Raw genomic sequence first — 7,887 nt, 5'->3', positions numbered from 1 at the left:
TTGCGGAATTTTTTGTTAAGTGTTGATACACAACTGAAAAAATAATAAAATAAAGTTATGTAATAACTTTGTCATTACTTATCAATTATATCAGTGTCATTATCATAATATAGACCATAGAATAAATTTTAACAAAATAATATTTTTTATTTGATATAAATATTGTAAATATTGTATTATAATAATAAATTATACAGCCGTTTTGATATTATTTGTATATAATCACTAATCAAGTATAAAATGATAGTGTACGAGGGCAAAGCGATTGGCTTCAAATATCATTTAATTTTTGGAATATACCTACTGAAAGTCTTAAACCCGCGCTGAAATTTTAATGGGATTAGGTACACCGATGGTTTGAAGTCTGTATCGTTTTAAACTAATCGTCAAGTGCAAATGTTCGTAAATTCGAGAAAAAATATTTCGAGTGTATTTTCTTTAAATTGATTACTGGTATTACAATAGAAGCTAGTTTGGGAATACACGTAGGCAATAACTACTAATAATCGACAGGAACAATGATATAATTGATATAGTTTTGTTTTGTTTTCTGTTGGGTAGACCGCAGGGAAAAGAAGACAACTTTCTACGCAAACGAAATTTTTCTAATATCGTTAAAATATTATAATTTACCGATAGATTTACGCACAAGTAAAAAATATAATATACTGTAAGCGTATAAAAGTCTAAAAGGACCTATTATTACTAGAGAAGGTCTCGAAGTAATAGGATTTACCTATTTATAATGCTTAGTTTTGATCGATATTATTATTAGATATTATTATTATAATATATTATATATTAGATCATGGTCGTTATTAACAAAGTGTTATTTACTATATTATTCACCATTATTATACACCGCTAATAACATGTGCTAATTGTAGGTAATTAAAAGTTATACACACATTTTTGTACGAGTGTGATCAATGATCATACAATAAACGATACAACAAAATGATCGTAAGACGTGTATATTTAGCCATCAATGGGAACCAATAGCATTTAAATAAAAACTTTTCAAATACCAACAATAAAGCGTTTTAAGCAGGTACGTGGTTTGTTGGAATATAATATTATTCTCAAATGCAACCATTTAAACATAATTTTACGAATCTGACCAGAAATACCTAATATTAATATTGTGTTCGATAACATGATTTATTTGTCTCCCGGAACCCGATGGTTAATCATAAGACGTACACGCCAAATCCAAAAAATCGAAAACAATAACCGATTTCGTATACCTCGACGAAAAATAGTGAATAACGTCGCTTAATATCGATTGGTTTATGATGCGTCTTGTGTGTATGACAGACAAAACGACAAAAAGTAAAACAATAATACCATTATGCGGTTCGATTACACACACAGTCATTGCATTAGCATCGCCCGATGATAAAATGCGCAGTTTCTGACGATCACGCCACTTCCGCTCCCACTTTTGTCGATTTTCGCGGGACGATCGGCGCGTATATAAGACGTCGGAGATCTCGATTCCGGCATAACACATCTTTTTGTGCAAATCTATTCTTCGGTGAGTACACCTACACGTGAAAGGCTTTTTATCCTCTCAACGGTCGAGACTGATGTTTTTTTTTTTCGTTTGCAGTTCTCTACTTTATTCCTCAAAAACCAACCAAAAACCAAAAATGGGCGCTGAAAAGGTATCCATGAACATCGTCGTCGTCGGACAAGTCCAGTCTGCCAAAGCCATCAAGACCGTCGCCAAGGCCGCCCCAGCCACCAGCCAATTGATGGTGAGTAAATAACGTTATAATCTATCCCGGTCGCGTTCCGTTGTCGAATGGTTTCTTTTTTTTTTATGTAAAAACAGTACGCATGCGTTTTACGCCATTTATTTCAACTATATTTATCACTCAAAATTGTTGTTCTTTGTACGACCTTAATGTGAGGGTAGTGCATTTTTTATTCAATTTAATTGTTCACTATTAATATTACTTCGGCAATCGAAGCCAAGAGTTGAGAAACAAATAAATATAGGTATAACCCACGGATAACTATCGAATTACGTGATTGCCATTATAAAAAATATAGTATTGACTTTAGCTAGACATACTCACTAAACTAATTAAGCTAGAAATACAATTGTATACGATTGTTTGCATTACAAATAATATATATTTACTTATATTGACTTGTTTCTTTGTTTTGTTTCAGAACTGTTAGTCCATGTAGTCCATTGATCTCAAACTCAAAAATGCCATAGTCCAAACAATACGCAAATTATAATGTGTAACAAATATATAATTTATACATATAATGAACGTAATTGACACCGCAAAATAAACCATGAATTTTCCTACACTTAGACTTGTTTGTTTGTTACTTCATTTAAAACCCTACATATATTATAATTTATAAGTGTCTTTAAAGTTTGATATGGTGAATTTAACAATAATATAATATGTCATGATTATATGAATATAGATTAATAGTATGAACAAATAATTGCGTTTTTGGAACATAACTCAAAAATATGAACAATTTTGTGAAAAGTTCACTAAAAACGTCTATATTCTATGTAATTTAATACTTACGCATTTGGAACTTATAAAGAATTTAAATTCTCAAGTACTTTACTTTTTGAATTTATTTATTCGGTCGCATTACGCCTTTATTGTTAAGTATTAGTTGTTGACTTTTGGTGGTTTCCGTAGTAAAACTAAATTGAAATGTGAACGCAGTATATGCGCGTATGATTTTAATGTAGGTACACTAATATTGGTTGCAAAAACGTTACAACTATAACCACTGCCGTTTCGCATTCAATATTATTGTTATAATATTATGATATGTTCTGTAAAACGAAGGACGAACGCTATAAAAATGTGGATTTACTGTGAAACTATAATTCAACGAAACAGTTGACAACATTTGCCACCATTTATCAGCCATATATAATACTCTGACCACCAAACTGTAAATTTGAAACGTGCGTTGTACCTATTCCTACCTATATTTAATTCGTGCATTGATAAGTGTCCCTTTATTTTAGGCCTCCATTTTGTTTCCATCATAGATATGTTGTTTTCATTGGGATCATATTATCAACAAAAAAATATACAGTCTATAGTAATAATGCATCTATGTGTTATGTTTTATTATACTATAATATAGTTATGAAAACGGGATTGATATTTCGTTGTACGATAGTGTGGTATATTAAGTTTATCTGTCCCTTCGCGTTCTATATTTGAATCACTAAATGCTAAAAGGGCACATGTCCACATTTCATAAATCGTTCGGCAGAGACAAAAAACTTAATATTTCTGGAAAAAATTAGAGTGAAAAATTGAAAAATTGACATTATAATAGAACGATGTATTGATATACAAACCTAAACAAAAATCTGTAAAAAACTACATATACACGAAGTATTGAATTTTAAAAGAAAACATTGTGGTGTACATTACCATGTATTCGTATACCTATAGTAATATTTGAATCAGTTTGGTATAGTGTTGTTATTCGGATGAACTTGTCCATCAGAAATAATTTTATGGGTGCCTGGAGTGGCTTGGTTCTTGGCCTAGAAAATTCTAATACAAACATTCAGTGAAGGTTTCAAGTATCTACAGTAATATGTTTTTTAATTACAACAAAATAAGAAAATCGTTACATGAGATATCGAGTGAATATAAAATGTTGTAAAAATATGAATTTCAAACGCTCATAAAAATTTAATTTGACTTTCTTGTGGACATTTTTTTTTTGTAGACAAACTTATGGATAATCTTGTATTACATTTTAAAATCTTAGATTTAAAAAGAAAAATTTTTATGAATTCTCAACTCAAAATAATTTGCTAATTTTCGTGATTTTTCCGTATTTTTGTCAATATTTGAACTTTAAATGCTTATAAATAAAAACTATGACTAAGGATTTTTAATTTTTTTCATCTGCCTTTGAAACTATAACCCAGGAGCAAAATCCAAAATCCAAGCCCTTTTACTGTCCTAAAAGGTGATTATAGACACAAAAAAAAAAATAAAAAAAACACACATCATTGTAAAATCAATACATTCATCGCTTCGATCAGAATCTAAAAGAAATAACATTATAGTATAAAATGAAAAAAACTGAAAGAATATATTTTTTTGAGCTCCTATACGAATATTGCTTTGTTCGGGTATTTGTTTTTATCGTCACAATTTAAATTTAATTTAAACGTAACATTGTTTTATTGGACTCGTAAAAATCAATCATTTTCTAGTATCGGCACAACAATAAGACTTTTTTGTCCGTACGTCTGTATATAGCTCCCGTGGTCATGTATAAATGTTTGTTCAGACTAATAATGTATGATAATTGCTTTTTATATTCGACCAAAAAAATTAAAACCTAACCTGCGAGCGGACCTAAAAATAATGCTTATTATTATTTGATGTTATACTATATCTGTTCCGGAAAATCAGAACTGATAACGTAATAATAATAATAATAATAATATAACGTATAATATTATGTAATTTAATATTATTGCGGTTTATTCGTGGCAAACACACAACCATAATATTATTGTAAGTGTCACGACGCTCGCAGACAGTACCAAAGCTCAAAATAATAATTATATACCTAACGCAACGTTGTATATAATAATAAATTGCAAGCGGCTTGAATTACATACAAAAATCGTCGGTACAGTTTATGAGCAGTGTGCATTATTATAGTTGTAGGAAGCGTCGCAGTGGGTTTATATTATATTTCTGTGGTAAGATGCGACACGATATACGTTTTTGTGTAATTATATTTGTTATCGTGTTTAAAAATGTATGGTTATATTTTAGCGAATTGACGAAATATCGCAATGTGTGGATTTTGTTGGCGATGAGGTTTTCTTTTTACGATTTCACCAGAGTTGTGTATTTATATTATGATTCGTCTTCTAGGGGTAGGGGGGGCAATATACTTTTGGTCCAATAAGTCTACTTTAAACTATTCACCCACTTGGGCATATACATAGGGAGAAACGTGTATCCAATGAACGATAGTAAAATTTGTAGGTCGTGATTATAACTTACAAACACTCCGAACTTCTAAACAGATTTTCGAAAGAAATTATTAATTATAGGTAGTTTATGTGATGTCTATAGGGGTGGCGAAGCCCCTATACACCCCCCCCCCCCCCCCCCCTCCCTAAACGGTACGCCTGGTCGACAATATAATAAATTATTATTGGCTTATATACTGTAATAATTACGTCGTCGTCTCGCATGTTAACGCGATTCCGCCAACTGTCGTATCTTTTTATAACACCGAATGTACCAAAATACAAAGAGATAGCAATTGATTTATTACATTTTTTTTTTTCTGTTTTCAGTTCTTTCTTTTTTATTTTTTAAGGTCATAGGGGTGTTGTAAATTTATTTTTCGGCAAAGAAAAACCATCCATTTTGAAGATTTTGAAACTGCACAGTCTGCCGCCGTCACATCGACATTATCTATATATTATATAGTGAACGGTACTCAATTAATCAAAAGTGTCTTCTATAAACGTCACACTGTATAGCACGAATCGGCCGCGGTTTTCTTTTTCTTTCATTTGCTTAATAATATAAAAGTGTTGTTGTTCTGTACCCGGTCGTATAATAACATATACTTATAGCCAAAAACCGATTTCGGGTACCGATTTTGATTACCGGTTAAAACTGTTGAAAACCGAAAACAAAATCGAAAAAAATCAACACCGAAATTGAAATCGTAATAAATAAATGCCGATAACCGAAACCGAAATCGAAATAGGAACAAAATGTTTTTGGTTTTAAGCGCTGCGGCTGTAGCATATTTATCTGCAGGTGTACACGCTCGACCGTTTTAATATCGACGGTACGATACTTTTTCATCGCCATTTTTCGATTTTGTCCGAAAATGTTCGTCTGTTTAGGGCTCCTGCAGATATCAATCAAAACGTGTTTACGGTGTAGTTTGATGACATCGCAGAATAATCCGATCGGCTTATACAACTTACTAAACGCGTCTCTTGAATGCAAAATATAATTACTGTAGATTATAATCCATATTTCGCGGTTAAGTGGCTGCAGCGCAGTTTGGGCATACGTATATAGACCTATAGTTATAACCTAACCTATATACGATAAATCCGCGGGGTTAATGTGAATGGACTCGTGAGATTAAACCGTCATCGTGCTCAATAATATTGCAACCAATACATCGGTAAGTGGATTCTGCAGCGCTGGTTTTTTATTAAATATATTATATTGCAGTGCGTTAGCCCTCGATCATTATATTATCACATCTATATTATACGGCATTATCATGACGTAAAGTGAACAGTTTTTTGGCACTTATAAATGCGGACATATTAAATTATATATTGTAGATATCGAACAACAACGACACGATTAAAAATGATCGGTTTCGTAAAAAATACAGCTTGTTATGAGAAATAATTTATGACTGGGGAAATTCGAGAGGTCATGACCGCGGGAGTAAGATAAAATAGAAACCGATTAATGAGAACAATAAATAGTAATTTAAGTGATATTTCCGACTAATGAAGTATTCGCGTCTAAAAGTATTTTTATATTTTAGCATATGAATACTATTCTAAATGCTTTAGAAAAAAATATTCAAATATATAATAATATAATATACAATTTGGCTTTATAAATGAATAACATAATGGTTACAGCAACAATACTAACAATATTACCTAAATTTAGCAGGAACACGAAAAACACCGATATAAGTTTTCGTGTAGCCACTGCAGCATTATTTAGATAAACACCCTTGCTTTAATATGGATGGGTAATACACGGTATCGACATTTTGTTATAACAGAACTAAAATGGTATACTGAAATTTATAACAACTATACATTACGTTAGTCCTCCACCCCGTTATAAATTCGTAAACTAATAGTACAATATTTTTAACTCTTTAATGCACCCCGACGATCATCACGTTATGTTCGCGTACTCAATATTATATCAATCTGTCTGCATTGACCCACTTTATTATTACGAATTGTTCGCTTGTATTAATTATAGGATTGATATTTTTATAATTTAATGATGGGACTTGGCCAACAGATGAATATTAATAATAATACGGTTTATTAATTTTATTTTTCCCCCGGTGTTAATTCAATTTATGTGTTCGATTCGAGTAGGTAGATATAATATTATTATGCAGTAAGAATAATTTAATAATTATATGAAAGGGATAGTGTCGATGTTTTTAAGAACTATCATCATAGAAACCGTAAGTTCATTTTTCGATTTTTAGGCAAAATTTAACATTAACTTCAACTATACAAATATATTTAACATACCTATCGCTTATATCATCAAATAGTGGGATGCATACTGATAAAAAATAAATAAATATTATAAATAATGAACTCTATTAGAATGATATTGTAAAACGTAATATTTGACATTAATTTTAGAGTTCGTATGAAATGATACATCAATCTGACCCCACTCAGGATAAAATGTTGATAGAAATCCGGCCATACGGCTGATTCCTGTTTTTTTTTTTTTTTGCTATTCCTATTCCGATCCATTGGAGCTTACCGTCGTTGACCCCCCCCCCCTCTTTTCCCCAACCACTGTATACGATAATGGCCTAAGGATGTCTTTAAATTTAATAAATTTCAATTTACCAAGGCTGAACTCGGCCACCAGACGCACTTCGAGTGCACAATGATTCGCTTAAAATATTTTCTTTTCGTGTATGTACCTATATTTGTAAACTTTTCTCGGTAAAAATAATAAAAAAACAAACTATTTTGAAAAGAGAGTGTTAATGGAATATTAATCATCTCCATACTCATGAAACTATGATATATCGTGCAAACTCTTGGAGTCCTGTAAAAAACGGTTATTAAAATAGCATAAA

At 31.2% G+C, this 7,887-nt stretch overlaps 1 long non-coding RNA gene across 1 annotated transcript; it reads left to right on the top strand.

The window, feature by feature from the left end:
• Positions 1-1,384: 1,384 nt before the first annotated feature.
• Positions 1,385-2,328, top strand: LOC132945145 (uncharacterized). Its single transcript, XR_009664516.1, has 3 exons — positions 1,385-1,537; positions 1,613-1,760; positions 2,182-2,328. It is a non-coding gene; the product is annotated as an uncharacterized LOC132945145 (long non-coding RNA).
• The last annotated feature ends 5,559 nt before the right edge of the window (positions 2,329-7,887 follow it).

Source organism: Metopolophium dirhodum, chromosome 5 (genome assembly GCF_019925205.1).
Source record: "Metopolophium dirhodum isolate CAU chromosome 5, ASM1992520v1, whole genome shotgun sequence".
Taxonomy (NCBI): domain Eukaryota; kingdom Metazoa; phylum Arthropoda; class Insecta; order Hemiptera; family Aphididae; genus Metopolophium; species Metopolophium dirhodum.
The sequence above is the reverse complement of the archived record's forward strand: the minus strand, read 5'-3'. Positions and strand labels throughout refer to the sequence as shown.